The following is a 23879-nucleotide window of genomic DNA, read 5'->3' as shown; positions in this document are numbered from 1 at the left end:
TGTGCTATGTAGATATATGCACTGAATTTGTCACATCATTATCTGCGAGGAACAGGGCTGTGACAGCCATTTGAGCAACTGCCTTTCTACCAACCCAAAATATGTATTATTTAGTTCAAAGGTCCTTTGAAGTAAGGATTGTCCTCTATTGTATACCTGCATGGTGCCCTGCTGAATAGAGACTGGCTTTTGGTCACTGCCTCAAGGTAGTTCTGTAACACAAACGATTATTCATAATAAAATAAATATAATGGCTCACATCAAATGTCTAATGATACTGTTCAGGGGATCCTGGGGTTGTTTCTAAAATGTGTTCTTATCATATTAAAAATGTAGGATCTGGGTATAATTTCATTCCCTTTTACAGTATTTTAGATGACCAAGAGGCTATTTTCTCCTTGTTCTATCCACTTACAATCCTAGGAGTATTGCAGAGGGAACAAATAAAGACCAAAAGCCGTACCTATGATTATATGAATCTACATTTTATTACAAACACCCCTATCTCCATCCCTCTCCCTGTGCCAGAATAGTATTATGTGGCTTGCAAAATCAAGCATTCAGAAATGAGGAAGTTCAGATTGTCTCCACAGATCTAATTCAGTCACACTATTTATATGTATTACAACAGCATGCAAGTAATTACAGACTATTATTATCAAGTGAATTTCACCTTATCCAGAGCAGACTGGATGGTACGCATTTAATGAGTGACTTTGCAATGCTCTTTCTCCTCAGTGTGTGGTCCGCAACTCTATGGTTGGCACCCTATCTAGATCTTCAAATGATTTCTTCAGAGTCTTTCCGGTACCTTCATCATTATTGTACCCCAGTGCTTTACAGGTATCAATGTATTTATTTTCACAGCATCCTGGTGTGATAGCAATTGATTATCTCAATTTTACAAATGAGGAAGTGGGACACAGTATGATTGAAATCAAAAGCGTAACCTCATTCCAGATACCCAGTCTGAGATGCCACTGTTTTTTACAGATCTTTTCAAGTGCAGAGTACTGCCATTTACATGTCTAAGCACAACATGCTTCTTCTTGACCTCTACTCTTGGGTAGACAAAAGAAGAAAGACACTGTGATCAGAAATTGATCAGAAATCATCCCCAAAAACAACTTGCTTGAGGTCGTAAGAAAATCTGGTAGTAAGAGTAGAGAAGAAACCCCCATGATCCAGGCAAAGTTTAAGTGCTTTTACTATGAGAATAATGTCTTCCACCTGCAACACCTGAGTCCTTTAGACCTATCAGACACACTATGGAGCAAGGGTTCCCCAGACAACTGTCTCCTCCATTACACAACCTTGATTCAGTCCCATCCCACTAGGAAGTAACTTAAATAATGAAAAGCCCTACCACCCCACCCATAATTATGAAGCAAACTTCCACATATAGTCTCAAACACAGGGGCTTATGGAATGTTACTGAGGCATACAAAACAAGTTCAAGTTAAAATACTGACAAATTTATTTGCTCCAGAAGAAAAAACAAGCCATGTTCACTAAATTTAATACAAGACAGTAGAAAACAGAAAGGTTGACTATGGAACATATAAAAGGAATAATCACTATATAAGGTTTTCTCACTGGCCCATCTTCTGTGGAAAACAGAAGATGTGCATTAGAGAGAATACAACTCAAAACATTGTCACTTTTCTCATTGTATGTAGCAGTAAGATATTCATATCAAAATCATTTAACATACATTTTGCAGTGAAGCTATGTGTGTTTTTGCTTTGAAATGTGTCTACATCTGCTATTTCTTGGAGTGCAGAGCATTGCATCTGAAAGCTGGTACTGGGTCCCCATGCCATTAGAGAGGCTTGGACCCCCACAAGGCAGGAGCAACAAAGATCTCCAGCAGGGTGGTAAATGTGCCTGAGCTGTGCCATCTGCTGCCAGCACTGCCACCCAGCTCCGTGGTGCCCTGGCATCACAGGGTCTCACTACAGCTGTACACCCACAGCAGTCAATAAGTCTGTCTGCACTACCTGTGTGATAAACTACACTGGCAACTTTTAATTACCTTCATATGGGGTGGGAATGTGTGGGGAAGTTGCTGTCTTATAGAAGAAATCATATCCTCCTCTTCCTTTTTCCCTTTCACGCCTGAGGTGACTAAGTCTGGCTACTGACTACATTAGGTCCAGGATTTCCTAAGCCTACTATTGGGGGCCACTCCTGAAAATTATGTACATTTTAGCAATATTTTGGATAGATTTCTTCCAGTTTGGGGCCCTCAACTTCGATCAAACATTCTACATATGTTGGCTCAATGGAAAGTGTTAAATTGATGTGGGATCAGACCCGTCACTAAGCGCAGCAGTGGTTTTCTTCTTCTGCCCACTCAACAATGTATTTTTGTTTAGTCTAATACCATCAGGCTTTCTGAAGAAAAATCTAACTGCCTACTCAATTCAGTGAAAGAAGAATAATAAAAAAATGCACTAAGAGGGAATAGGATTTTTTTTTCCCTAGAGATAGATTTTTTTTTTCAGTCTACACAATATTCTAATTTTTTAAAACTTAGAATCACAGACAAATTGCAGCAGTTGACAGAGGACTGAAGAACTATAGAAGCAACAGAGTCCAAGGCCTCATTGTGGACAATGTTAAGTGCACAGGTAACATTTTTTTTAAAGTCAGGATCTCTCCACGATAAGCTATATTGAATGTTCATCTGCATTTATCATTTCAGAAAATTTGAACAGCTAGTCATTGTTAGAAGTATGTGGCTAACTTGCACAATACCAAAAAAAAAATCAGTGAAATCTTTAAAAAAATATTTTGGTACCATTAAATTCTATACTGAACCCAAACTTTCTCTTTATGGAAAAAAGTGTATTTTACTAGTACTGCAATTAATGAATGCCAGTTTATCAAGTATACTTCCATTACACACCGGACTGCTGATAGCCCAGTTCTGCCTTGTCATAAAAGTTCAGCCTTTTATGATCCTACCACCTACATGCCTGCCTAACTCAATTTCATGCCCATCTTCCGGATATTTTTCTCTCTCTATTTGCTATCTTCGCCCAACCTTATCAGCTAAACAGAGGATGCATGTGGCCTATTTTCTCTGTAAACTGGCCGCCACCTCTTTGCTGGCCAGCTAGTCTCTGTTTCTCAAACAGCCAAATGCATTGAGCTAAATATGCCATGATATTTTTCTGGGTAGAAGACCTGACACAGTTATTCTCTGCTACCTAGCCTCAGTTTTCATAATGCATTGGTTCCTCTCTGCAATTTGGTTGATGTCCTGACTCTCAAGTTCAACAGTCTCTACAGGAGTGATTGATGGATGCAGAGGATTTGGAGCTCCTTAAGGAGCCAAGCCACAAACATAAACTGCCAGGCAAACTACATGTTAATAAGAAGTATTAGGATCAAAAACTTGCAAATATCTGAAACTGGAGAAAATACGTACCCAAAAGCACAGCAGAGCCAGTATACTGAAACAAAATATGCAATTGCTTAAGTATATACCAAGAGGAGAGAATTTTGTATACCATTTAGGGTACACCATAAAAAAATAATTAAATAAAAAACTTTCTGAAAAAAAAATCCTTTTAGTTTCCATGACACTAAAAATTTGCCATCTGTTATATGGAATTTTGTTTTTCCCTTTCATTGTAATTAACTTTTTATTGAATTAATTACTCCAGGTGAGCTGGAAGCAGCTGTTCTACCTCACCTGGTGTGGTGTACCCACCCCCAGCCTTGCCATTCACCATTCAGATGCAAATTGTCCCACTCCCCACATGAAATCATTGGCGTTCACCCAAAAAAGCCTGCTAGCTACAAAAAACAATAGCATGGCAGGCAGCTGCTGCCACACAGAAGGAAAAAAAGTTTTAGAAAAAAAAAAAAGGACATATTCCCTGCTTGGTCATTTAAAGATGCGTATTCTACTGAATAAAGCAGGTGAGAAGATATCCTAGATAAACACAGAGTGAATTTTAAATAAATTAGACGTGGTACCTACAGGTCACTGACCCTTTTCGTACGTGAGAACGAATATTTTAGCTACCTTGATTCATTATACATGCATGCATTTTTCTGAATAGATGTATACATAAATGCACGAACAATGAATCAAACCTATCAGGAAATTAGGATAAAAGTAGTGAGCTGAACTGGATTATCAAGAAGTTCTTATAATCGCTATAACATCATAATCAAGCATACAGAAAAGGTAGGAGTCCTCATTAAAGTATCCTCAATTTGGAGATCATGAATGAATTCCATGCATGTTTTTAAAAAGTAGGACACAAAAAGTAAAAAAAAAAAAAAAAATAGATGAAAGCTTCTATAAGATAAAACAACATATTGCATACACTATTCTCTTCCCATAAGAAAGCAAAAAAAGAATAATCTGTTTTTAAGTTTCAGTCACTTAATCTATTTATTAAGTGTTCCATTGGTAAAAGATCAGTAGAATAGAAAAGAAGTGAATCAAATCAAATGGAGTGGTGAGCATGGTAATGGAAGCCAGATCCTTATGGACAGATGATTACCATATCACATCACACAATCTATATTTATTAAGAGTGTATTGAGATACTGTGGCAGCTTTTCACAACAAGGATGGCTTCCACCTCTCAGTGGTACCCAGGTATGTGCAGAGCCCACTACAGCAATGTGGCCTTCATTATCCTTGAGACAGCACACGCTGTTCCTTTTTCTGCAGTACCTACAAAGTCAGTAACTGTTCATGTGTTTTTCCCTTTTATAGCTTTGATGTATTTTTCCCCCTCCTCTTTACAAACCTGTTCAAAGCCTAGGTTAAATCTCACCCTGCTGAGAGACAGATGCAGGGATGAGGTCCCTATTATCTGAAGTACTGAGTTGTTCATAGACAGCAACAGAAGCAACAAAATAGGATTGTGCAGCACAGGCATACGTGTCATTGCTGTTAGTAAAGTAATTACAGATTTGGCACTAGGCAAGCTTTCTGCTTGCCAAGACACTGGATGGAAGTTTAAGAAGCAAATGATTATCCCTACTCAGGGCAAAGCTGGTCAGTCAATCTGATATCAATTCCTCTGATGCAGCAGCACAAGACTGTGGTTGACTTCTGTGAGAGCACGCAGGTTTCACTTAGCTGAAACCCATTTCTGAGCATATCTATCCTGAAACTGCATGACTCTTACAGGCAGTCAGCTCCAGTGACTCACTAGTAACAGTAACTTCATAACAAGACACTTTTCTGGTCAGAATGCAGAAGGCAAAAAAAATCTCAAAATACAGTCACGAGAAGCTCTAATTCAAACAGTCTACATACAGTATTAGTACTGCCAACCACATTTCTGGATAACTTGTATGCTTTTATGAGTGCTGTTGTGGAGCTCAGGTTTTACAAGGTATTGTCCTAGTCACCATTTCCTTTATTTGGTGCTTTGACATTGACAGTAGAACAACAGCTGCCCCAAATTTGCCTTTGGGAAAAGAGTTTTATATTGATCCCATTATATTTCAGAACATCAGTAAATCCACATATAGTAATAAGATGTTGTTTTTATTGCTGCTATTATTTGTACTACAGTAGGACCTGAGACGAGTGTCAATCATGGGCCAGGAGTCAGCCATTCTCAGTAGGCTAAGAGCAAGAAAATATGTTCTTATACCTAAAAACTTACAGTTACTCTCACTTCCTGCATATGACAATAGTACTACAGTGTATTTTGAAAGTTCTTGTTACTGACTAGAAGGTTCTTTCTTGTTACTGGCTGGAACTTTTTTACATTTTTGAGGCATTTAACATGTGATCAGAAATCAGAAACATACATGAGTAACGAAGACCAAATCTGTGACAGAAAATATATTGAAGAGATATCAGATATGAAGTAGAACTGTAGACAGCTTGACTGTGGAATAACACTAATGCAATATACTGTTGCTGGAAGCCAAGCCAGTATCTCAAACACTGTAATGCGCAGTGTGGACATAGCAGCTCAGGGCAGAAGCAATTGCACCACATCAGTTACTCACGTGAGCTGTCCTTTGCCTCCTGTCCGTTACTGTTGTGGTTTAACCCGGCTGGCAGCTAAACACCACACAGCCGTTCGCTCACCCTCCCAACTCCCTCTCTGGGATGGGGGAGAGAAACGGGAAAGTGAAGCCTGTGAGTTGAGATAAAGACAGTTTATTAAGACAGGAATATAATAATAACAATAACAACAATAGTGATAATGATAATAGTATTAATAATAATAATGTGTAAAAAAACAAGTGATGCACAATGCAATTGCTCACCACCCGCTGACCGATGCCCAGCCTATCCCTGAGCAGCCGGCCCCCCCACCCCGGCCAGCCACCCCTATATATTGTTTAGCATGACGCCAGATGGTATGGAATACCCCTTTGGCCAGTTTGGGTCAGCTGTCCTGCGTCTGTCCCCTCCCAGCTCCTGCTGCACCCCCAGCCTGCTCGCTGGCAGGACAGAGCGAGAAGCCGAAAAGTCCTTGGCCTGGTGTAAGCACTGCTCTGCAACAATTAAAACATCAGCATGTTATCAGCGCTCTTCTCATCCTAAATGCAAAACATAGCACCCTACCAGCTACTAGGAGGAAAATTAACTCTGTCCTAACTGGAACCAGGACAGTTACCATATGCAATTTAGTGATGTACAGAGTGTAGTGGGTTTACTTGGCAAGGTTTTGGTAGCGGGGGGCTGTGGGGTTGGCTTCTGCAAGAAGAATCCAGAAGCTGACCCATGTTAGATAAGGGCCCTGCTGCTGACCAGAGCCGAGCCAATAAGCGGTATTGTTCGCACCTCTGTGAGAGCATATTTAAGAAAAAGAAAAAAAGAAGAAAAAAACACCAAACTGCTGCTACACAGCAGCTGGGAGAGTGAGAAGAGTGAGAAACAGCCTTGCAGGCACCAAGGTCAGTGCAGAAGGAGGGGGAGAGGTGCGCCAGGCGCCAGAGCAGAAGTCCCCTGTGGCCTGTGGTGAGGACCATGGTGAAGCAGGCTGTCCCCCTGCAGCCCATGGAGTACCAAGGCAGAGTAGATCTCCATGCTGCAGCCCGTGGAGGAGCCCCTGGTGGAGCAGGTGGATGTGGCCTGGAGGAGGCTGCTGCCCGTGGAGAAACCCCGGAGGAGCAGTCCCCGGGCCAGAGCTACAGCCTGTGGAGAGGAGCCCATGCAGGAGCAGGGGGTCTGAAGGGAGCTGCTGCCTGTGGGGGACCCATGCTGGAGCAGTTTGCTCCTGGGGGATGGACCCCATGGTACGGAACCATGTGGGAGCAGTTCTTGACGAGCTGCTGCCTGTGGGTAGTCCACGCAGGATCAGTTCGGGAAGGACTGCATCCCGTGCGAGGGATGCCACGTTGGAGCAGGGGAAGAGAGTGACTGAGAAGGAACAGCGGTGACAAAGTGGTATAGACTGACTGCAAGCCCCATTCCCCCATCCCTCTGTGCCACTCGGGGGGAGGAGGTGGAAGAGGGTGGATGGGGGGAAGGTGTTTTTGGTTTCTTTCCTTTGTTTCTCACTTCTCTAGTTTGTAAGTAATAGGCAATAAATCTTACTGTCTCCTTACTCTGAGTCTGTTTTGCCCGTTACGATAATTGTTGAATAATCTCCATTATCTCTACCCTTGAGCCCTTTGTGTCATATTTTCTCCCCCTTCCCCTTTGAGGAGGGGGAGGGAGAGAGCAGCCGTGGTGGAACTTGGCTGCCCATCCAAGTAAAACCATCACACAGAGTTGTTTGATAAGTTTCAGGTGGCCCATAAATTATATCACAGTGATAAATGTAAGGCACACATACAGTAAGGATAACTGAAATGTAAAGAGCTCTTTTTGAAGAGCAAAGTGTACAGACTGTAAAGAAATATTGTTCTTCTCAAATCTTACCTTCTAGAAATTTCTGCTAATTTTAACTACTAGCTCTAGCTGAAAAGCAGAGAGTAAAGAGGAGCAGGGCTATGATGAGCACAACTGCACGTTTAAATGAGCATTATTTTTTTCCAGTTATTAAAAACACATACATGCTTACAGTAGTCTTCATTCATATAGAGGGATCTCAATGAAATGTGTTTACATATTATTTCCCTAGTGACATACTTCAAAAAAAAACAAAAACACAGCAATGACCCTTTAAGTAAATAAACGATTTGCTAGAACTGCACATGAACAGTATTATTACTGTGGCAAAATCCACTGATCCCTGGAAAGCCACTAGAGATGATTTCTGATATGCAGGGTTTATGGGAGTAGATGCAGGTATATCCCAGAAGGTTGCTAAGGAACTAGTCAGATCTGCAGAAAATGCATGTATCTGCGTATAAAATATACCCCTATTTTTTGGATTAGGCAAACTAAGAAAGCTATGTGAAATGAGATATTCACATCAAGTTCTCCTTACTTTCCTTAATCGAGAAACCCCTGAGAACTGTAACTACGAATAATTCAATCTTTCACTAACATTTGGTGCAATTAATAACAGTATTTTAAAGCTGCTAGCTTTGTATATCTTTTCATGCATAATTAAATGGTGTTGATAAATAAGTTTTCAGCCAAGGAGCAAGCTAGGTTTGGTTTTAATGGCAGCAGCTTCTCCTGGCTTCACTACAATATGATAACCTGACATTGCCCCATCTCCATACACCCAGCAGTTAGCTTTCTTTTCTGCCACCACTCCCGCACTTTCTTAATTGTGCTGGAATTTTATGCTCTGTCTGAATCAGTAGCAGCCTGTCTGCTTCCTTCTCCCTGCCACACGTGTTAGCTGTTTGAAGCTGCGGTCAGAACACCTCATTTTCTTACAAGTACTAGTCACATAAGGCATGGTTTTTGCAATGCGATTTTCTGTTTCATGCTTTCAAACAATTCCAAATGGAAATGCAAAATAAAGAAATCTAAAAAACAGAGAGGTACTAATGCATTAGATTTTCTGCTCCTGTGACTAAACGAGCCCCAGCTTTGAAGTCACAAAAGAAGTCCAGAGAAATTCCCCTTCTTAAACACATGCTCCAAATTTCTGTGGTGGCACTACATGCTTTGTCATTTCAGTTTCCTTTTATCTCATTAGAGAGTTCCTCTAGCACATTACTTTATTGCATTTGCCAAAAAGAAACCCTATGACAAGGGCTCTTGTTATGGATTTCACGTAATTTTCCACTTTTTCTAATGTTTTTATTAAAAAAAAAAGATTTAATTTCCAGCACTTTCTGGTAAATAGGAAAAATTTTAAGTTATGAACCAAAAAATTTGTATGAGTGATTTGTATTTCTCAATTAGATCATAAATAAAAATACTGAACTCCAGGTTTTAAAGAACACAAAGACATCCATTTTTTTTGGCGTGTGTGTGTGTAATTTAGCTGGATTTTTAACACAGGGCCCTTTACATATTTTGAAGTGGCATACATGGATGCATCACCATTTTAAGTCCCACCTATCTATCTATCTCTCTATATATGAAAACTATTATCTCTTATAGTTTTTCAGACTTTTAAATTCAGCTGAAGAAAGGCAAAAGTAGAAACGTGGTTACTTTTCATCAAAATGCTAGACTGCTGCTACCACCCCACAGCCTTGAAACAAGCTCTGCTCCTAGAGATAGAACAAGAACAAACTTTCTAGTTGTAGTCTCAACCTGCTTTCTCTTTTGATAACAAACTTCAGTCTGGGCTAAGTTGGTTAACTGCATTCAGTAACCTCTCATTTTCTTGTGAGAGAATGATTTGTAAAGGAAAAATAATTACAGATATCAGGGTTAGCAGCTTAGGGGCTATAGCACACTTACATTATTCACCCTCTCAGTTTTCCTCATTCAAGTTTTCCTGTTTTTCTTGTGATCACACAGCCCACGTTCCTGAAAGCTCAAAGTATCTCAGAGGTTTGCAGACCACCAAGCAGTCTCAGACAATTTGATAGAGACTTTCTCAGTAATAGTGGAATAAGCTGAAGAAGGGAACTTGGTATTTTTTTGCAGATCTGGTCTGGATTTGTGCTTCAGGAGAGCTGACTGAACGGAGAAATAACATTTTGTTTTCACTCATTATGTTCATATTCTGAGCTAAGTTTGGAGAGAGAAGCCTACATCCAAGTAGTTAAATCCATAGTTATGAACCTTGAAAGATCTTTAAAGGGCTTGAATACCTGTGAGCTTTGGGCACTGAAAATCAATGTTAACATGTGACATTAAAAAGTGACAGTGTAATGCACAAGCCAAAGTCTGAGTTGCAAAATGGCATCAGACCAGAAACTGAAAAAAAGGTTGGGTACCCAGACACCTTTAAAACTCTGAGTCCCTAGATGGGCTAAGATGATGGACTTCTGAGGGTGCCTTGATTCTCAAATGCCTGAGCAACTTCTGATTTAGGTTCTAGAGGTCACTTAGCCACCTTGGAATACTTTTCTCCCAGATACTAACTATGTGATTAAAGAGTCAGCTGCCTGTAAGGCTAATGGCTTGTTTCCCCAAACCAGGAAGGGCTAAAATCATGCCAAAACCTTTTTCAGGCTTTTACCTCTGGCTCACTTTATTAATTCAGGGAAAAAAAATGAAAATAAAATAAAAAACAGTCAACCAACAAGAACCATGTCTTACAAAATATGGGGTTCAGGTGACCATTTTCACACGCTTCTTCTCTCCCTGCACTAAAGTCAACTTATCTCCTGTAGTTCTTCTTCTTAAAGGGCTTTGTCAGCTCTTGGTACCAGAATGCTTGGCTCAAGCACTGACAGATCCAAATAAGTCAGGGAACCGGCAGAAGTTTTGGACTCTGAGGCCCTTCCCTCTTAAAGTGGCTGCCTTCCCCTGCAGGAGTGCTTGACCTCAAACTTCAGGACTAGCATCAAACCCTTTAAGAAATCAGCCCAGTAAAAACGTAGTTAAGCACCTACTTGGATATTTGATTTCTAGCTTCCATTTTTTAAAATATGCCTGCTGTTTTGAAAGCCCATTGCTGAAAGGCACTGCAGAACATGGTTGTTGTTAGCATTAAATGTCTGCATTCTTAATTCATTGTGGAAAGGAAAAAGTGAGTGAGGCACTACTCTCATAATAAAAGCAAGGTGCCCATATAGGGACCTTAGCTTGCTTAGCAATGGACACCTACAGCTGTTTTGGGACTGACGTGCTATTTAATGTTGTCCCTGTCTCTGTTGTAACATTTCTACTAACATTCCCTAAGCAGAATAATAATTGGCAAATTTGTTCAAACCATGGCCCCAGAAAAAAAGACCACTCTATTACAGTGAGCCACAGTCCAGCACTCTGTCACTAAATAACATGAAGCACAACGATGGATGTCATTTATGTACTAGCATGTGCAGAACAAAGTCCCCATTCTATGAATGGCCAATAGTGCACACAGCTTAAAGATAAATGCTTAAAGTCTTTATAAAACGTGGAGGGGGAAAAGGACAAAGAAGGGAAATACAATGCTGCGCAGGGCAACCTTGAGTAGAAATGATCAGGAGCTATTTGCCTCTTTAAAATCTTCCAGGCTTCTTTCTCCCCAGTCCTACCTGATCTCAGACATTCTCGAAAGAAAAAATTTCAGAATCAGGAACTCTGAGTCACCCTTACAGACTGATAACCCATATCTTTTGGCCTAACGCCATATATATAAGAAAGTATTTAATGTTAAATAAACCTCTATGTCTTTTAACTCAGGGGAAGGGTGGTGTTTTTTTTCCCTTTGTTGTTTTGATCTTGTTTTGCTGCCATTGAGGTTAATGGGAGGGGAAATTTTAACACAGTTCAAAGCAGCTCTTTTTTAAAGCAGGCATAAGAGCACAGAGAATGTAGCCTAAGCAGTCATTAGCTTTTAGCTAGTACAACCAGGAAGGTTTGATCAGATTGTAATTAATTTAACAGGGCAAAAGAGAGAAAGGAGACAAAAAGATGAACAAGAGGGGAGAAAGAAAGAAAACAGACGTTAATGGTATTGCTTTAATTCATTCCTACATGTGTCTCCACAAGTCCAGTGAAAACAAATGGCTACTCTACCCTCCCTGCTCACACTGTAAATTTTATTTTTTGTGTCATCTGACAACTGTTACTGTCACTTAATCATTGCTAGAGTACTTTAGGTGGAAGTGGCACCTCACAAACCATTTGAAAAGACAGACTCCACCTGCCCCAAATGATCTATAATCCAGGGCCAAATCTTTATAAATCCTGTGGCTCTGCAACTCACATTTATTCCACAAGAGCTCAGGAGCTCTCAGGAGTCAGCACTATTCAGCTGGATCATTCTCTGAATGAAGTCAATGGGAATTTTGCCAATGACTTCATTAGTTGAAGTCGCAAGCTATAATTCAGTGAGCTAGGATGTCAGAGCCAGCAGATCAAGCTTAGAAGAGAAACTCATGAAAATGAAAACTTGGCAGCATGCATAACTCTTCTGTTTGAGGTGAAACTTCAGCACTTCGGTAGATAATAACCTGGAACAGGGGTAGGACTGTAGGAACAAATCCATCTTGTGCTACTCCCATGAATATCTGCATTGATTTCAGTGGGAGTTACTGGCCTGAGTAAGGTGAGGATTTAGAGGTACATGTTCCTACACAGTGCAACGCATGAACTGTAGACATTTACAAGCATTTCAGGACTAACACCCAGCCCATTAAAAACAGCAAATTAGCCACTTGGGATTAACCCTGCAGTATGATATTCATTATTCACCAGCACAGCAATCCAGCAGAAACTAACTACGAAGTCTGATATTCATTAAACCACAGTACAGCATCTCTGCAGTGGTCTGTCTTTCAGCCCTGTGTGTGTGCAGTTGTGTGTCTGTGCTTATGTACATGTACTACAAAATATGATGGCAAGAGGGGGGGACATATTTTATAAAGGACACCAATTCAGCACAAGCAGTGGCTGGCCTCACAGGGATCTCTAGTAAATATGCCAAGTAACGTTTGGCTTCCAGGTCAGACAATTTTTTTTAATCCTAAATCTACTCATGCAAAGACACAGCTTATAGCTTGCAGATGGCTCATTCTGCTGATCTGCCAGTATTCCCACTCAGACTGTGGAATTATATCACATGAGCAAGGGGATTGCTGTCTTTTTTCATGGCTTTGTTATTGCAGGCAAATAAATATATAAATAAATATAGCTTAACAGAAAATAAGAAGAAGGATCCTGAATTCATATTTTGGTGGAGAGTCTTAAATTTAATTTAAGACAAAAATAAAGGCAAACATGAGCTTCCCACCAAACATTATCTCTTATTCATATGTTTATCAAGGCAGCCAGAAACTGAGGATGGAGTATATATTCTAAATAAAGGACGCACTAAAATTTATAGGCAGAAGTTTCTTTTTTTCTCTCACTACAGGGTTTACCTGTGTTTTCCATTGCTTTGCAAAATCTTAATACCATTTCCCCTAACAATGCCAATAATTAATAATGATTACCGTTATAAATACCAGGAGCTTCAAACTCATGAATACCACAAAGAATGATAAATGAGTATGAAAGCTTAAAATCAAATCCAGCTAAGGATAAACTATTTACATGATATTAATATCAACTAAAAAATTTCAGTAGCATTGCACCTTTTTAAAGCAGGGACAATTATATTAATTCATTGAAATTGTTTACAGATTGTAACAATAAGTACAGAAAGTCTGACCTGTGAAATCTGCAGTCAGAAAAAAAAAATCCATTGATGCAATTGGAGCTAAGAAAAAAGAAAAAGTTTTTGTTTTTTCCTTTGGAAAATAATTTGGGTTGATAAAAGGTATTGACATATTTTTGATGCAATCAGATGGTTTCAACTGAAAAATCTACTTCTTAATAAATGAAGGGCTAAGTGTTTCACAACGATTCCAGGATGAGAGAGAGAGAGTGGAGAGACCCCACTGGGAAGGGCCCAAAAACGGGCCTTGAAGATGATTAAGGGACTGGAGCATCTCTTCTATGAAGAAAGGCTGAGAGCCAGGACTACTCAGCCTGGAGAAGAGAAGACTGGTGCGTGGGGGATCTCAGTGTGTGGAGCCAGACTCTTTTTGGTGATACCCAGTGCCAGGACAAGAGGCAGTGGGCACAACCTGAAACACAGGAGGTGCCATCTGAACATCAGGAAACACTTCCTTAGTGGGAAGGAGACTGAGCACTGGCACAGGTTGCCCAGAGAGGTTGTGGAGTTGCCCTCTTTGGAAATATTCAGAAGCTATCTGGACAACCTACTCTAGCTGTCCCTGATAGAGCAGGGAGGTTGGACCAGATGACATCCAGACATACCTTTCTACCTCAACCAATCTGTGATGCATCACGTGAAAGATGACGTCATTAACCTCAAATGAATTCTCTTTCATTTGGGTGAGGAAAGTGAAATAAATCTGGGTTAACCCGAATTATTTTTCCTCTCTTTCCTCCATTCATCCAGTAAACTGGAAAACTGACAGCCCTACTTTCAGCACAACCAATCTGGTGCCATTCCTGGTTCAGTTTTCCTTCTGACAATGATCCTAAAATAATTGGTACTAGGTGACCCCCTATTTGACCTATTCGCCTTTTTTCTGGCTGTACTGCCATGTTCTCATCCCTGAATATATATCCACAGCAATTAATTTAACTGAGCTTTTATGCTCAGCTTGAGTGTAAGTGAACTTTGCAGCACAGAGTGACCTAAAATGAATAAAAGGAACCTGTTATCAGTGCAGTGGCCCTGTTCCCTTTGCCCTGTTTCTCACATCATAACAGTCCTAAGGAGCCTATTAGGAATTATCTTGCAAGAGATCTTTGCATGTAACATAATAAGAAAAATAAAATGTTAGCTTGACTAATAAAGACGGGAACTTATTCAGACAGCTTTCTGTTGTTTTGTCACATGGCATGTGAGAAATAAAGAGTGGTTGAATTAACTCTATAAATTTGAGGTTTTGGGATAAATAGACATCCAGATGTTTGGTTCCAGATCATGAGAACTGGAGCACTGGACAACTGACCACAGTGACATTACTTTTTACTTGTGTTACCAAAGTGTTTAAGAGAACCAGTCCTAGAGTGAGATCTCCATGGCAATCAACACTTTACAAAAATTAATAAGAGCTGCAAGAGATTATAATTGAAATGTAAAGAAAGTTGTTAATGGATAACAAATGGCTAGCCCACGAATAAAAGGGAACAAGAAGAAAATACTGATGAGTGAGTGGACAATATGCTTAAGGTTGTCAAACCTGGGGAAGTTTAGAAAGGCAATGAGAATTTTAAGGGAGACTCTGGAAGTTAGGCAATGGAGTGGACCTGAATGTTTCTGTGGAATTCCTCCTAAAAAATGAGTAAGAGAAACCACAGAGACATTTGAAAATTACAAAACCAGTAGAATATAAGCTAAGAAACCTTGAAAGTAAACATACCCATTCAAGTAATGTAAATAAAAGGAGTGTCACAGTTTAATTAAAGGGCTAGAAAATTGATATTTGCAGCATTATCTGAAAGGATGTAGTAGAACAGAAGTGTATCTATCCAGGAAAAAAAAAAACTACCAGATCATCATGTGATAAGAACACATATTAATTAACAGTTTTGATTTAGAATATTCAGCTAAGAAAAAAAAGAAGGGAACTAGGTTCCAGGAAGTGTCTTCCAAGGAAAGACAATGATGATGATAGAGCAGAGAATGTAGAATAGCAGATAGGAGGGAAATAGAAAAGGTAATTAGGAATTCATGCAATTGGTAAACACATCACATTAAAGCAAATAAAATCCACAAGGTATTTTTCTAACACTACTTTCTTTAAAAGCTGTGGCTGTTGTTTCTACGATTTTGCTAAGAGATCTTGAATAGGGAGAAGCTGGTAATGCACATGCTTGTAAAACTGTTAGAGTACTGCCTAGTATACAAAAATATCCTGGAGCTTCTGCTCCACAAGAAGAAAATTATGCTATGCAATGTATAAGGGCAAACTATCTGGAGAGCATTTTGATACATCTCCTGCCTAGGAAAGAAAGCAGTCACAACAGTACAATCATTTTCAAATCTCATAAAAAGTTCAGTGCACATTTCAAGAGAGTATTGGGTCCCTCTTTTTTCCCCCCACTTTTATCAATGCCAGATTACCAATCCCTAAAGTGGATAATAGTTTCTACAGCCCTCCTTTGGGAGATTTCAGCTAGGTGTGGCCTAATTGCGAGATGTGCTGCCACATGAAAGCTTCTGCAGGGCAAGGAACAGAGATTTTATTCACATTTAAATCAATCTGTGGTAGGCAAAACAGAAGGATTTGTAGCCTGTTATGGTTGCAGGACCCTTCCAATTAGGGTTTAAGCGACGCCGTCAAGTTGGGATACGCAGAATAAGGAAAATGCATCAAATAATACATGTGGAAAATCATGTCAAAATATCCTTAACTCCAGTTTTGAAAACTCTTCAGAAGCCTATAGATTGAGTAAGGATCTAACAGATCTATGGAAAATAATCAGTGAAGGCAATGGAACAGCCTGATACAGAGTTGGATTTATGATCTGCAACTAGTTACTGTCACTGACTCGTGACCTTCTTTGCCCATCAGTAAAAATAATGGACAATATTATTTTACAGGGTGGAGGTTGTGAACCTTAATCTATTAACATTTTAAAAAGAATTGTGAGATCCTGAGATGAAGGCGCCAAATTTAATACTCATTGTTTAGGTTTTAGCCTGTCTGTGCTCAGACAGAACTCCCACTGAGACTGGGAGCTGAACAACAATTCCAGAAGTCAGTCCATTTTTCCTAGGAAAATGAGACAGTTGCAAAGTACAGTTTGCTGCATTCATTCAGTACCCTGGAGATACAGCATTATGGTTAGTTACACATCTCAGAAAGCTTCTTCAGCAATATTGCAAAGGCTTTGAATTCTTACAAGGCTATGCTGTCCAAGTAAAAAAAAAAGCTGCTGACAAAAGTAATAAGCCAGCACACCACACCTGACTAAACAGCATTGTTTTTTAGTCTAGAACCATGCCAAGTTCTCAAGCCAATGTAGTTACACAGTATCCCAGAACTGTATAAAATGCAGGTTTTACCACTACAGCAGCGAGCAACTTGCTGGGTGAGAAGGTATGCCCCAAACTGTCTTTTAGCTCAGCAATTTTCAGGAATCAACCTCCTCCCCCCACAAGAAACAACTCATCCTCAAATCCTAAAGGTGCTGGAATGTAAATAAGGTAAACTGAGACCTTAAATGATCTGCACATGCATACATTACCTACAGCATTTTTGGTTGCTAACTGTAAGCAGCTGCCAATTTCTCTCTAATTCTCAGACAACTTGCTAACTGATCTGCTAGTCCCAAAAGCATGTTATCTTTAATGTGCCTCTAATTTTGCTAAAAGCCTCTTATTTATAGTGTGCCTTTTATTTACTTATTTACCTTCAACTAATTAAAGCTATCATATAAAAAAAATGCAGAAAAACAAAGGCACACGTGTATGTGTCCTTGGTGAAAGGAGAAAAACTAATCTGTTCACTTAACTGGATGAACGTTGCAAAAGTTCTATTTTGCTTGGAAAAGCAATGCATGAGCAAAAGCTCCAAAACCTAGCATTATTATCTCTAATTACAATTGGCAATATGTGGCAATCATAATTATTCATTTATGCAAAATAGCTTACAGTGTCTCATTTTTTATTCCCTGTTAAAGGAAGGCTCAACAAAAGAAGAAAAAAGATTAAAGTGCTGAACATAATTGTGCTAAATGCTCAGTCATTTTGTTTTAAAAAAATACTACAAAACTAAACTGCTATTTCTGCAGAGACAGAAAATAATTTAACAAAGATGTATAGTATACTCTGCAGGTGGCAATGCATCCGGAAAACATTTCCCTGAAAAGGGGAGATATTTCACAACAAAATTGAAAGCCATAATTTTTGCCATTTTTGATAGGTGGAAAGAAAGAAAGGCGGAAAGAAAGAAACCTCCCTGTTTTAATCTAGCGTATGCTTTCTATGTTAGCAAAATGGTAATTTGCAAATAGTCAGAGGAGAGACCATGACCATAATAACTTGTTATGGTTCTGCAATACGATGCTATTCTATTTCAATTCTACCACAGTACACCAGCCAATTGAATAAGATCAAGTGCACTTCATAACAAGAAAACAAAAAGTAAGGGGCTGTTCATGCTACTCGCAGAAGTAATCTCTGTTTATGCATGTATTTCTACTGGAATATCCCTCTAACTGAGGCCTGCACAACCGAGCCTGTAAGAAGCCATGGCTCATAAGAGTTGTTAGTCATCCTCCTGTCAGGTGCTGAGGGTTGGGCACTGCACAGGACCACCTCCCAAAATAAACAAAGACTCAAACTCAGGACACCAGAGGCCAAAAAGCAAGTCTCAAGAAAATGTATGCCAAAAAGCTACTCATTAGGGAAAAACAAACAAACAAACAAAAAAAAGCTACTCCAAAACCTTGCTGAAACACACAGAACACACAGGGAGGCTTTGATTCTGACATGCAGCACGAGATGAGCAATCTTTATTCTTGGGTCCAAACTTACACAAGCTGATGAAACAATGCTCCCTACATCACACTTGTTCCAGTCTAAGAGGAAAACTGAAGGCAATGGAGCAATTTCTGTGAGAAGGATCTCTTGTGAAACCAATGTTTTTCTAGATGGATAGGCATTAAAAAACTATTTCAAAGTGTCTTAAAATTATAAAAATGTAGAAAACTTTAAAATCAAATAGGAAGCAGATTTTTTTTTCCCCTCTGCTGATGGTGTTGATTAGAGCAGAGGAAATGGAGATCACCTTTGGAATGCATGGGAAAAGCCAGGCTTCCAAAATAGTATGATAAGTTGCACGATATATTAAAAATATATATATATATATACACACACACACACAACACACACACACACACACAGGTAAGCCTTATGTAGTGGTTGAGACAGTGGAATTTGTCTCCTGAATTAGTAAACGATGGCAGAAAACAAGGAAAATATGTCTGATCAGTGTACACAGAAACTTTACAGCAAACAAAATATATATCTGGAAGAAAAAAAATACAGCATTGCTATTACTTTCCACTTTGCTTTTGTCATCAGACACAAATAAATGATTAACATGCAAGTTTGTGTCTCTTTTTCTCTCAAGAGCATACAGTTAGGCTGCAGGAGATACTAACTAGGTCCAGCAGTAATTTTTTACTGTAATTAATTCATTGTGTCTTGGTCCGTTACCATTAAAACACTTCTACCCTTCACACAGCACCAGGAGAAAGATCCCATTCCCATTAAAGTCAATGGCAAAATTCCTTTTTTTTTTTTTTTTAAATGGGAAAACAGGATTAGGTCCTGTGTCAGCAGTACATATTTTAGCAGATATCTGAGCATTGCATTAGCGGGGTTATCTGGGTTTGCTACCACACTTAGCAGAGTGTTTGCTCAACTTACTGCATTACAACATTTCCACACGTGAGATATTCTGATTACAAAATGGGATTGCATTATTGTTTTATACTACAGAACGCAATGATATGATTCTAAACACATCTTTGGGGCAATGCATTATTAAAAGGAAAGCACTATTATCCTGTTTGGCAGATAAAGAAGCAAATGGAGGCCATTGGGATGGATCTACAAAGTATGTATTTTAGTGAGGAAGGCATTCACTTGGGATAGCTGAGACCAGCCCTTTTTCCAGTGAAGGGAGATATACAAATACTAATACAAATTATTGAAGTGTGCAGACGACCAGAGATGAAAAGAATCGCCTGTCCTTCCCACTTGATTGAAGACACTAATTATTCTGACCTTACAACTATTGTCTTACATTATTCAGAAATGTAGTTTGTATTATTTAGAAAGTTAAATTTTATATTATACAAAATGCAGAAATTTTACTTTTTTTTTTCCCCCCCTCCCCTCTATGTCTTCTTAATAGATCTTCTATCAATATGCCCCCAGCATTCCTGTTTTTAAAGAGGACTGGTAAGGTAGTTCTCTCTATCATGCAGATGTTTTTCAGAAATCTTAAGTGATATTTCTCCCTAGTTTTCCATGGTATTATATTTACTATTTGCAAAATGCAATCTGCATATAAACTAATTCATCCTCTGGCTGAGAATTAACTTGTCTTATCTCAGTTTTTCATATGTGGAAAAAAATATATAAAAAGACAATACTATCAGAAGTGAGGAACATTAGATGAAATTCATAGGGTCTTGCTATGCTGTATTAGGAAAGGCATAAGGATTATGTTAACTTTAAAGTGATTCCAAAGCCCACAGAGATGATCTATAGTACAAATCCTTGAGTTTTATCCATAGTGGCCAAACAACCTAAGCCTAAGCAATCTGCTGCATGTTCAGTTTTGAAGTCTAACTCATTCACACTCCTCTCCTAGCTCTCCAGAAACTATTTAGCTCTTTTGGAAATAAGCAGTGCCCATCATAACTCAAGCATAGGAAATCCTTTATTACTTCTTACAACCACTGAGCAGCATACCAAGGAATAACAAATTAAAGAAAGGTTAGGAACTTTTCCAAAATATAACTTATGTATTTCTTGCAGATAAACAGCACATAATGAAATAATATCAAATTTACTGATTACTTTCCCAAAATATTTTACCTTGGTAGAAAATCCTGCCAAAGGAATAGCAAGTAGCTTGATTTAATTGTGCAAAACTTAGCTCTTGGAGAGTAAAGACCAAAGTTACAACAGAAACTTATAATAAAAACATGGATGCCTCAATGGCAGGTTCTCTTGAATATTTATATCATAATTTTCTTATCTCATCCTTCAAAATCTGACTTGGAAAGTGAAAAGAGGGTGTACTCTGGGACTGGACCACTCAACATGTGTAGTCCTAATGTCCTGCTTCCAGGAAACCCCGCAATGCACTCACACTGGACAGAAATGGGTATCACAGGACAGGTAGGTGCAATAGTGTCCCACTAAGTCAATGGCAAAACTCCCACTGACTTCAGCAGGGCCACCCTTTCTATCACTCACTGTCCAATTCAATAAGTACATATGCCTTTTCTTCTAAGAGGAAACAGGTTGTCTTCAGGATCAGTAGTTTTAAGATTATATAAGAATGGGTATGTTTGCAATTATTCAGCTTGAACTGTACACTGAGGACTAATAAACAGTTACTAACCTGGCTTAACAGTTTTCTAGAACACTAAAATAGGTTCTGAAGAATCAGAGGTTACCCAGGGAAACACGACTGCGTAATTCACTGGGAAGTGTACAATTTCTTTGGTTTCAAGTTTGAAAACAAAGCAAAACAGTGATTTGTCATGTTTCATATTTCCAAACCAATATGCCTACACTCATGTGGTTTCCATCTTAGGCAGAGTGTAAAGAGGAAGTAAAATGTCAAGTTGTTTATTTCTGTGCAATTTGCTTATCTCAAAATAACACAGAGTTTGCTAAATCAGATCTGTCTTTAATAATAGTCACAGGAATTCCTTTGCTGGGCACTGTCGCTTTTACATAAATCTTATGATCTGGAAACAGAGGAGTTAAACCCCTTTTGACAATTTTGTCAAAACTAAAAATATTATCTGAAACAGCAGCCTTGTTTTCTAAGGAAATAAAGAAATTGGTTTCCTTTAGTTCAATCTGTCTACTACTTTTTCTTATTCTTTTGTCCTTTTTTAAGTTCTTCTATTGCAGATGAAAACAAAGGCAGAGACAGGCAAAGGACACCTAGAAGTTGACTCTTTATGATCATAAGCTTTCACTTAGCGGCATGCAAAAAATGAGTATGCTTACATCAGCAAGTTGTTCTTTACCTCCACAGAACAATCTTCATTGTCAAGCACATGATCAAACTTCTAAAAGTTGAAAAGTCAACTGTTTTTATGAGACACCTTAGGCCTGATTTCAAAATATAAGCAACTCAGATATATGTTTCTTTTTGAAAATATTTCAGCTTCTAAGCAAGTGCTTCTGCCTCATGCCCTTTTAACTGTCCATTTAACAGACTAATGAAAAGAATATGGTCTAAGTTCTCCATATTTCCATAGAGAAAAGACCATTTCCAAACATATCAAATCCTTAGTTGGCATATTTAAACATTCTAATCTGTGCATACCTACATGTATTTTCAAATGCATCTAAAAGTACCCATCTCCCTCATCCTCTACTCAGAAAAGAGGGAGATTCAGTTGCAGTGGCATGGAGACAAAACAGTCTCAAGGAAATATTAGAAATTATTCCCTGTTGTTCCACTTTGCTTCCAGATTGCCCACCCATGGCACTCAATCCCCCATTCTACCCACATCATACACATGGACTAGGAGAGTTTGTGTCTATCCCTGCAATTGCCTTCAAACTTAAGGGTAACATTGGTTTTCTGCTCAGATTACGGTACTAGACTGTAGCATAAAACTAGATTGTTTATTGACTGTCTTGAACTGACAAACATATCCCTACCCACTGAATGTAATTCTCCCAGAGCCATCAGCAGTTGGTCTCTTATGGTTGCTCCACACACTTGCTTTACAACACAAGACTCTCCAAACTGCGACTCAGGATATTGCACACATTCACTTCACTGCCAATTAGATTTATTATTATTATTATTTACTTTTTCCTTAATAAGGGTTAAGGAATTAACCCAAAAACGTTGGTTTTATAATCACATTATAGCTTATGTTGGGCAGTTATACTATTGTACTTATTGGCTCATATAAAAGAGTCTAGAAGTGCCACCTTATACAGAGAAGAGGAATAAATCTCTTGTAATAGCTGGTAATTTAGTCTAAAACCCCAGGATGAAGGAAAAACTTCATAGATAAAACTTCAGAGAAAACCAGCTTAGATACTCCTTTTTTGTTTGTCTGTGTTTTATTTTTTTGCACTCCTACCCTTCTTGCAGAGGCAGTTTTAAATGATTCAAGATTGGTTTGTTTGCAGAAAAGAGCTGAACACAAATGTCGCTGCTCACATTTAATGTCATTTAACATTCAGTTCAAAGATATTGAATCTATGTAAAGCACTGATTTCTTCAAACACTTCCATCAAGAATATTTTAGATTAAACGTATGTGTTTATGTTTCATTCTTTTCTATATTTATATCAGTAGGGCTAACAGAAAATGAAAGTGCTTCCCCTTGCAGACATGCGATATACTTTGATATCTGAAGGCCAAATTATCCAGTTGGTTCCTACATGTTAAGACTGAAAAGCCTATGATGTTAACAAACCAACTTTAGCAAAACACCCACAACCATCCTGACCATATGTCCGTACTATCATCCCTTACATGGATTCTTCTCACTGAACACAGACAAATAAGGCATAAGACCCATAGTGAAGTGTGTTTTTTTTTTCTTAAACTTTTCTTTAGCTGCTTAAAAGTTAAGCAACTAGTTTAGACTAGACATCCAGGCTCCCTTGGTACCAATGACTGCAGAGACAGGCACCTGCAGGGGGTGATTCATCTTCAGAGATAGGGGTCTAAAATGGGACGTGTGAGCTGCCTTCTGGAGGTGCCTATCTCTCAACATTGACTACAGAGGGAGCCTAGATGACTAGCTTAGATTAGATGCCTAATTTTTAGGCAGATGAATTGTCTTGCCTGAGGTTACGTGATAAATTTGTGGCAGAACTAGGATTTGAAACCAAGTGTTCTGTATACAGCTGGTAGGGAATTATTTAGTCAAATCTAGCACTTTTATTACAAAGGCTTTGCATGTCCAAAAGTAGGCTATTATACAAGGCACACACACATCTGATAAATTGGCAATTAGTCACCAATCTCCTACATAACTGAGTATATGAGAGAGCTAGTTTAAAAGTCTAAAACAGGCAATAAGAGATGTTACCTGTGGTCTGTGACCTTCTCAGTAAGTGTCCTAAACCACAGCTATTCTCAGCTATCATAAAGACTCTTCTGAGAATTCTGCAATATAGACTGAATAACTTACGATTTATGAAGATGGCAAAAAAGAGGGACAG

The 23879-nt window shown here is 38.9% G+C and overlaps 1 long non-coding RNA gene across 2 annotated transcripts in view; it reads right to left on the bottom strand.

The window, feature by feature from the left end:
• LOC310895435 overlaps positions 1 to 8162 on the bottom strand; it is a 156244-nt gene extending 148082 nt beyond the window's left edge. Inside the window, exons 1-2 of one of the 2 annotated variants that reach the window (XR_014580686.1) lie at positions 6265 to 6297; positions 6001 to 6131 (exon numbers count right to left, since the gene is read on the bottom strand). This is a non-coding gene — a long non-coding RNA (uncharacterized lncRNA). Of the gene's footprint in view, positions 1 to 6000 lie in introns of both variants that reach the window. The other variant, XR_014580685.1, reaches the window with a different exon arrangement.
• Positions 8163 to 23879: the final 15717 nt, after the last annotated feature.

Source organism: Anser anser (genome assembly GCF_964211835.1).
Source record: "Anser anser genome assembly, chromosome: 2".
Taxonomy (NCBI): Eukaryota; Metazoa; Chordata; class Aves; order Anseriformes; family Anatidae; genus Anser; species Anser anser.
The sequence above is the reverse complement of the archived record's forward strand: the minus strand, read 5'-3'. Positions and strand labels throughout refer to the sequence as shown.